Here is a 9931-nt window from a genome sequence, read left to right as displayed (position 1 = left end):
CTGCTACTAAGTTAGTGGAAATATGTGGTGGCCACAATAGTAAATCAATATATTCTCAAAAAGTATTTTAAATACAAACACATTGGTAATGCAATTAATAACACATCCTACTAGATTTTTTTTAAAGCATCTGATACTTCTTTCAAGTTTGACCTTTCCCGAGTTTTATCAAATAGGAAGAACAGCAGATTCTCAAGTGTACGTCTCACTGTGTGTTGTGAACTTCTCTAGATGTTGGATTTATCAGTTCAGCTCAACCCTGCCAGGATATCGCCAGTTAGGCTCGCCATGACAACACATCAATCACACTTTACAAAGAAGAAGACAGAGGCACAGAGAAGCCATGCAACTTGCCTGGGCTCCTAAAAGCCAGGAAGTGGTGAAACTGTCATTGACCTGGTCTGTCCCTGGAGGTTATATTATTCACCTGGATGCTTCCTTCAAATGTTAATGGCCAAAGACAAGAGCAGATGTAGATCTTGTCTCTTACCCAAGAGCTAATCTAAGTGTTAACAAGGGAGGCACACTTTCTTCTAGTTCATAGATTCTCCTTTGTGATAATTTTAGCACTTCCTATAAACTTGCCATACAATTTTTACCCTTCTCTCTCCTTAGCGCTAGATGCTATTACCATATAGGAGTCGCCAAACATCTCCTAATTAGCAGATATTAGTTATTAAATAATTATTTTATCTGGGTTTTTTGTTTTGTTTTGTTTTCTCCAGTTCAATTGTTTGGGTCCCGTCTTGCCTCTTGCGTACTTCCGATCCCCATGCAGAGTGTTACTTACCTATGTGGATACACTGGGGAACAAAGATGTAAAAGGAAGACCTGCAGACTTAGGCACATGTTATCAGCTCTCACAAAGGAGGTCCACCCATGCTTGTCTACTGTGGATTTGTTTCTGTTTTATTTTTCACCTGAACCTCAAGCTTTTTGTATTCCTATGAAGCTGTGCGTCTAGACATCATTAGGTTTAAAGTCTTCATTTCTAACATAGACTTTTGAGATTTATTAATTTGGCTCACTTATGCTAATCACAGTTAATTAAGACTTTCCTTTAATTTTATTTTTTTCCAGTCTCTGGATAGAAAAAAAAAATCAAAATGAATAGTCAAAATAAGTTTGTGCATCTTCAAGGCTTCTTTTCCATGTGAAACATGCTTCCCTCTGTGCTTCAAGCCAGGGATTGTAGAAGTACATCAGTAGCTGCTGTTGCATGGGCAGCTACTGTTTAAAGTCCTTTTTTAAAAAAGTTCATGGCCGGGTGGTGGTAGCACATGCCTTTAATCCCAGCACTTGGGAGGCAAAGGCAGGCAGATTTCTGAGTTCGAGGCCAGCCTGGTCTACACAGAGAAACCCTGTCTCAGAAAAAAAGAAAAAACAAACAAACAAATAAATAAACAAAAAAGTTTGCAGCAGCACTATGCTCTATGGAAAGCGTCCAGTGACATTTCAGCATATGTAAAGACTGGTCGATAGACATAGATGCGTATTTGGGAGGTGAGCTGGGCATCAAGCTTGCCCTACATCTGCAATAGCAAGCCAAGTCCTGCTAAATCCTCTGAGCATCTTCATGCACCAATTGGGTACTGATGATATCGCCTGTTCCAGTGTCACCGTCTGCCAAACACATGCAGTTGTCAAAAGGCTGCCACACCAAACCACACAGAAGATGTGTGTAAATACATTCTAGGCTGGGCATAGAGTGTGTTTACACACATCTTCTGGAATTCCAGCACTCGGAAAGCTGAGGTGGGAGCATCAAAAATGTGAAGCCAGGAGCTGAAGAGGTGGCTCAGTGGTTAAGAGCACTGACTGCTCTTCTGAAGGTCCTGAGTTCAAATCCCTGCAACCACATGGTGGCTCACAAACATTTGTAATGAGATCTGACTCTCTCTTCTGGAGTGTCTGAAGACAGTACAGGGGACTTACATGTAATAAATAAATAAATCTTTTAAAAAAAATGTGAAGCCAGATGGGGCTGTAGAGCAAGATTGGAAAGAAAAGGAGGAAGAGAGAGATGGGATGAAGGAAAGGAAGAAATAAAGGGAATTCAGTTTAAAATTAAATTATGTAAGACTTTTAATCTTCAAATAACATTTACTAACTTGAAGTATTATTAGACAATGCAGAAGGCACTTGGCATATAGATTAAACTTTCATCTTAAAAAAATTGCAATAGTTTCCCAAGGTTTTATTTTTTGTTTTTATTGTTGTTTTGCAAAAATCTTCTCTCTATTAAGTGACTTTAAGTATCCAACTTAAGTTTAGCCTTTATCTAAGCTGACAAGGAGGATATTCCCACCTTCCCAAGAAGCCTGGGTGGAGGATGCTCTCTTGACAGGAAATGAACCAGCTAGATACCTTGCAAATGTCTCCTTCCTTCACCCAGAGGCAAAAGTAAACCCACTTACTCTCAGGCTCCATTGAATGGGTCAGCGCCACCAGGAGTTATCAGCTGGTAACAGGCTGGACGCCACGGAGGGATTGGAGAGTTGGATCTCCTAACTGTGCAGCTCCCAGCATTGGGTCAGGATGGCCAAGCATCCCATGTAGCTTTCATTTCTCTCCAGGTCACACCGAAGGGCACCGACCCTGTCAGCTGCTCCACTCCACCTTGCCCATCAGTTGCTGTCGACTTGTGGTTTTTAACTTCACTTGCTCTTGTGGATTATGGTATTTAAAAGAGACCATACTTTGAGGAGGCGGTTGAGTTTTCTGGGTCCTCAACTGTGGCTGGTTTGCTTTAGAGATCAGTAATGCAGTGGGTGGTTGTCCTTCTGTGCCTGGGGTCCTGGAGAGAAAGTTAGCCAAGTTTCATGATTAACAAGACTTCTGCCTTGAACTTAAAGCAAATGAGGTATCAGTTCAGAGACGAGTTGGATGCTCTGCTGAGACTTTGTGTGGGTTCAAGTGTTCAAAAATACATAGCTTAAAAAAAAAAAGCCGTAGCATCCTCTCCAAATTGGCTCCCGAGGTGTTCTTTTGAAAACTGGTTCAGGTCATACAGGGCAGGAAGAAGAAGGAAAAACTGGGTTATGCTTGATTTAATTCACTTCAGCTTTCAGGATTAAAGTTAAGTCAAAGTTAGTGTCTGCCATTTTTGACAGCTAGGTGAGCAGAGAAGAAAGGTGCTTTCTTGGGGTAGAGATGCAGAGGGTTTGATGGAAAGATAACCCCCAGGACTTGAGACCATGTCACATCATGTCACACAAAGACTACCTAATGCTTCTTATTCAAATAACTAAAGCAAGCTATGTGTTATTAAATAGATTTTGTATTGATAGTTAACCTAAAGACTGGATACTATCTTGTTCTAAGCACAGCTGTGAGCCTGGGTAATCACTAGACTCAGGGGTCTCAAGCAGGAAGGACACAAGTTCAAAGCCAACCTGGGCAACATAGGGAGATGGTACCAAAAAAACACAAGCAAAACCAACACAGCAAACTGGCTGACATTCAGTCAGTTGACCATTGTGTTATTTGTTATGGGCCAACAACTGGCTTGTCTATATTTAAATTAACAAGTATTTAATTTAAAAAGTTACTTGTTTAAACAATTGAAAAATGATCAGATTTCCATGTTTATCCTCTGAACATGAGAAAGTTGATAATTTAGATTGCTTTATTTTATTTTAAATGTCTGGGTGCTCTGTCCACATGTATGTCTACATGTCACATGTGTGCCTGGTGCCCTTGGAGTTCAGAAGAAGGGGTCAGGCTCTATAGAATTATGGATAATTATGTGCTAACATGTGGCTTTGGTAATGGAACTCTGGCTCTCTGGAAGGCAGCTTACCAGCTGGCTATTAACCTCTGAGCCATCTCTCCAGTGCCCAATTAAAAAAAAAACAAACCTATCTTGATTTCATGTTATTGTCCTAGCACATAAAAACCTCCCAACCCTATCTTTTTAAGCCTTTAACTTATCTGGAGGCATCTAAATATTCAATAGACATAATGAACTTCAGTTTATCTTAAGAGCATCTTGATAATTCTGTCACCAATTTAGTGCAAAATGATCTGTCTTCTATTGTAGTTTATGTGCATGCTAAATTTCTTCTGTTCTGAAGAAAAAATTTATGTTAATACTTCTGGGTAGAAAAATATTAGGCATAGGCATATAAAAATAGAAATATTTTCTTTGTTTTTTAAATCTGAGTTTCGTTTTTGTAGATAATATTACTATGTAGTCCTGGCTGGCCTAGAACTCACTGTGCAGACTAGGCTGGTCTCAGACTTATAGTAATCTTCCTGATTCTGCCTCCCAAGTGCTGAAATTACATACAGATGTGCATCACTGTGAAGTGGAAAAATTTCTGGTTTCTTTGGAGACTCAGTTGTGTCATGTGATGTTGTTCTGGAAATTGTCTTGTGAGAGGATGCTCTTACTGAAGCAGACACATGAGGGAATGTTTTGCCGAGAACAGACACGTGGTACATTTCTGGAAGCTGCCTGGTGAAAGGGTATGTGATGTTTTGCTGGTGCAGCTGCTTGAGAGAATATGTACTGTTTAGAAAGGGTGTAAGTATAACCCAACAGACAGGGGACAATGCTTTGGCATTGGTTCGCCTTACCTCTCTTTGCTGGTCGTCACTGGGCTTTGCTGTTTGATGACACCCTGCCATTGGTTCGCCTTATCTCTCTTTGCTGATTGTCACTGGGCTTTGCTGTTTGATGACACCCTGGCATTGGTTTGCCTTGCCTTTTTTGATGCTGATCATTGATTGTCGTGACTTTGCAGAGAGAAATGCACCAGAGAACTTCCGGTAGTATTTCAGTGGTTTCTTGTCGCTTCTGCCAACTTAGGCTGCTTGGCAGAGCTTCTTGGTCTCTGCTGGATCTGGATAGAACTGCCTTTGTGGATTCATGAATAGCATTTACTCAAAGATGGAGCTACTGCTGTTGATTCATGTGAACTGAACTGCTGATATGCTGACAAGGAAGATTGGATTCACCCCCAAAGAATTATTTCTAAGCAGGTCCCCTGTGCCCTATGAACCTTTCTTTTCTACTACCACGGGTGGGTGGTAGGTTAGAAGGAGGTTAAAGCATTTAAGAACCCTAATTAAAGTAGTTTTTTTAAAAAAATCTAAGCCTACATCACCATACCCAGCTAATGGAGACTCTTTAAATTATGGTAATTATTATATGACTACTGTACTGGCTGGTTTTGTGTGTCAACTTGAGACAAGCTGGATTTATCACAGAGAAAGGAGCTTCAGGTGAGGAAATGCCTCCATGAGATCCAGCTGTGGGGCATTTTCTCAATTAGTGACAAGTGGGGAGGGCTCACTGTGGGTGGTGCCATCCTGGACTGTTAGTCTTGGGTTCTATAAGAGAGCAGGCTGAGAAAGCCAGAGGAAGCAAGCCAGAGGAACATCCCCTCATGGCTTCTGCATCAGCTCCTGCTTTCTGACCTGCTTGAGTTCCGGTCTTGACTTCCTTTGGTGATGAACAGCAATGTGGAAGTGTAAGCTGAATAAACCCTTTCCTCCCCAACTTGCTTCTTGGTCATGATGTTTGTGCAGGAATAGAAACCCTGACTAAGACAACTACTCTGTAAGAAAAAAGTCAGAAAAAAAAGAAAAGTAACAACATAAAAACTATATGAGCAAATGTGCTTTCAAATAAACCTAAACTGAACCAGGCCAAAAAAAATTTTTTTTTCCAGTAAATTTTAGTGACAGAATTGGAAACTCCATCTTAAATAAGGGTAATTTGTTCTGTGTCTATATCACAAGGCAGCTTCAAATGTTTTTATAGTAGTTAATTTGATTACTCTAAAGTTGTTGATTAAAGTCGTGTGGTATGTGGCAGCCTACTTAGGCAAGTTCACACGACAGAGCAGTCTGAAAGCATTCTCGGGACTTCTGACCATTTTGGAGCTGGCTGACCTGTTCTCCGAGGGAGACAGTTTGTTTTAACGGGAGTGTTTTGAATCACCAGGCAATGCATGGGAAGAAGTCACTGTCTTCAGTAGCTGAGTTATTTCTGTCAGTCTCCAGTGAAAAGTTCCAATTGTAAAGGCTGGCATGATAAATGCACTGTAAAACACCTTAAAACTCAGGTCATGGGGAGGGTTCTCAGTGAAGACCATGAGTGGTGACCAGGGTTTGTGTTAAATGCACTCTTAGGCATCAACAGCTTATAACAGACTCTCCCAAGCCAGAAGATACACCAATCAGAAATAGGACCCTCCTATAACATAAAAACAAGCAAGCAAGCAAACAAACAAAAACCCTAAACACCCCCTCCCCCCCAGTGACTGCTGAATCAGCATTTAGTTATTTCCTTTTCTTGGGTGAAACAAAGCTGACATATCAACAAAGAGTCAGCATGGGAAGTTCTAGACCCAGGCCCACTGGCGGGTTTTTCAGTGGTCACTTTATTACTGGACGTAAAATTGCTTGCTCTGAAGCAGCCACCCTCTCAACACCTGCAGACAGGACAAGCTGGTCTGCAAGCTAAAGGCCGACCACAGTGGCCACCCTGGCTCAGTGACCGCCTCTCCAGATGGATGCCTCTGGGCTTCTGAAGGCGAGGGTGGCCAGGCTGTGCTGTGGGATCTCAGTGAAGGCCTTGACACGTTGGATGGTGGGACATTCATCATCAGTGCCTTGTGCTTCAGCCCCGACCGTTGCCAGCTCTGTGCTGCCACCGGGGCCCCAGGATCGCAATCTGGGACTTGGAGGGCAAAGGTCACTGTAGATGAACTGAAGCAAGATGTTATCAGCATCTGCAGCAAGGCAGAGCCACCCCAGGACCTTTCTGGCATGGTCTGCTGATAGCCAGACACCAGCTATAAAGACAACCTGGATCAAGCGTCAGGTGACTCTTGGTACCTGCTAAAAGTTTATGATAGTCTTAGCAATAAAACTGGCTTTCTGAGAGAAAAACCAAGTAAACTGCTTGTCATGGTGGTAGCATTAGGGGTTGATCCTAAGTCCTCATGCATGGGAGGCAAGTGTGGTACCATTGAGCTGCAGGCCTAGCTTCTCACTGGAAGTAAGATTATCCCGACTAATTAATACCACATGTGCGGATGCCGCTCCATGGAAAGAACAGGCTGTGAAACTGAGGAATAGCAGAATGATTTTTCTTGCTCAGGCAAAAGTTGTTTTATTCCAATAGAGTCAGTGGATTTTCTCTATTAGGAGATGGATCACGGATGTCCCAGGCAAAATGGGCAGAATGTGACTCTGTGCCAAACAGAGGGCCCATGAATCTCCTGATGTCACGACACCTAATGTACAGTGCCCATTAAATTATTAGCTTTCAGAGAATGAGCAAGGCTTGACGGAAGAGTTGGGGACAGTTTTGAGATGGACGTTTAGAAGCAGATAAACATGACTGGCCACAGAAAACACTTTCCTTTGCTTCTTGAGGGGAAAAGAGGTTTGCATTATTTGGTTTTGTTTGGTCCAAGAGCGGTCAGACTGACAAAACTTCCTGTGGTGGGCTAGATGTGTGGAGACAATGAATCCGATGATTTTTTTTTTTTTTTTTTACGATTATTTTGTGACTTTTGTGCTGTGGTAATTCTGCTCGTCTCTTGTGTTTCGAGAATAGACGTTTGGCTACTACCATCAACCTGGTGATCATGCAGTGTTTAAGAGAATTTTCTTGTATCATGAGAAGGAATAACAATGGCCCTGGGGAACCGGATCTAGGATCTTTGTCTGTTAGCTTCTTCCTTTGCACTTCCGAGACTCGGTGATGCTAGGCCTCTCTTTTAGGGACCCTGGAGGAATTCCTCTCAGAGAAATAGCGTGGGTATTAGTAGATGATGTCAGGTTTTTGTTTTTCTACCATGTTATAAACTAGAATGTCGAATTTTCCAGCTTTTAAAAAACAGCATGTTTTGATCGTGAGTCCCTTGAGCTCCGTACTTGTTTGGGGGTTTTATTTTCCCTCCCTGACCCAGTCTGAAGTTCTTTGTCTGCAATTCAATCTCTATTGCTTTAATCATTTTGGATTGTACCGGTGGCTTCTCGCTAATAAAAGAGAAGTGGGGAGCCAGGCTCCATGGGCCAAGCCTCTTCAGCTGCAGTAAGACTTTACATATGAATTGTCTGCCCACAAAACGGTCCACTGTCAGATTAAATTAATGAGCTGCATGTTTTAATCATTAAGGTAATAGCAATATGTGGATTCTTTGCCTCTGTTTTAATCATTTCTGTGTTTTTAACCAGCTAGCTCATCAAATGCTTTCTTTTGAGATGCCGTTGTCCCATTTCACTGCGGAGAATAGCTTCTATGTGGGGCAGAAAGAAACGCTTTAGAGTTTTGAGAAACCCTAAAGAGCCTCAGGGCTTAGTGAAATTTATAGCTACGTCTTTGTCCCCGAACGCTTTATTTATTAGATGGAATTCGGAGAGACAGGTCTGTGGCCACCATTAGCAAATGGGACCAGCGTGGGGTCGGATTCTGAGACTTGAAGGCAGTGGGCAAACTTTAGGTCTCAGCAGCCGAGGTGGAAATGGGTTATTCTGAAAACCATGGGCAACACTTAGACCCGTGAGTTGAAAGAGACCTCACCCAGGAAGCCAGCAGGGACTCTGATTGCTTTGCCTTCTCTGGAAATGGCTTCATACAGGCTTTCAACTTGCAGGTGGGTATCTGCCGGGCGCACCTCAGCAAGAGCGTTTGTAGTTCTCAGAGGCATCTGGGTTGAGCACTCGAAAGCACGTTGCCCTCAGCTGACTTTTCGATCAAATAAAGCCTTGATTCAGAGAGCATGGGTGGGTGAGTTTTAGCGCCAACTACCTCAGGGATTTAGACCGTGCCCAGGTGAAAGCTACAGCCCGGGTCCGTTTCAGTTCTCTGGTTCTATATTGCTGGGATGAAGCCAAGCAGGTGGCTCCAGGGACTTGTAACTGAGTTTGCTAAATTAAAGGAACTGTTTTAATAACGCTGTGATGAGTCAAGGGCATACCCACCACATTTGTTCGATTACTCAAGCGTAGCCCCTTATACGTTATATTCTTCATTAGGAGCTTCTTTGGGGCAGGGCCAGTAACAGCGACTGTGCCCTGAAGTCTTCATGACGTTGATGCTCCACAGAAGGTCTGCTGGCGGAAGGACAAGCAGAGGGTATCTGGAAATTGGGGCAGGAGGCTGGATTAAGGGGTGTGTGAATAGATTGAAAAATAAAAACAGATAGATGGGAGGAGAAGGAGAAGAAGGTGGAGGGAAGTGGGATCCAAAGAGAACAATGATTTGTCAAGGTCATGTACCTTCTTCCGGTCATGGATCTGGAAGAGAGACGACTTCGAACCACTGGTCACCGGAAGTGGGCACAGGCTAGGAACTGTGCTACATCTGTCGCTTCCAACATGGCGGTGGCTAGCCTCGCGGAGCTAGTGAGCCATGGAAATGTGGCAAAATAGACTGAATAACTGGATTTGAAACGTCACTCAATTTTCATTTAAAAACCAAAGCAGTGAAAGTATTTTTTTTTCCTTTTCAAGGAAAAAATTTACGCATCTACTGAGCCACCTTTCGCTTTTTTTTTCCAGTTTTTTCTAGACAGGGTTGCTCTTGTATAGCCTGGCTGTCCTGGAACTCACTCTGTAGACCAGGCAGGCCTCGAAGTCAGAAATCCTCCTGCCTCTGTCTCCCAAGTGCTGGGATTAAAGGTGTGTGCCACCACCGCCACCAGGCTCACCTTTTGCTTTAATTACTAAACTTTAGTGTCCAAAATTGAGACACGTTATTGGTTTAAGACACATCATAGATTTCAATAACAGATTGACAAAAGAACATAAAATGCTTTGTTAGTCATTTCTGTGTGGATTGCATATTGAAATTATGGGATATATAGATTCAAGAAAAATAGGACATTAAAATTATACCCACCTGTCCTTTTATTATTATTATTTTTGATATAGTTACTAGAACATTTTAGTTTAGGGTGCTGACTCA

This window comes from Apodemus sylvaticus, chromosome 4 (assembly GCF_947179515.1).
Source record: "Apodemus sylvaticus chromosome 4, mApoSyl1.1, whole genome shotgun sequence".
Classification (NCBI taxonomy): Eukaryota; Metazoa; Chordata; class Mammalia; order Rodentia; family Muridae; genus Apodemus; species Apodemus sylvaticus.
Note: the sequence above shows the minus strand (reverse complement) of the source record.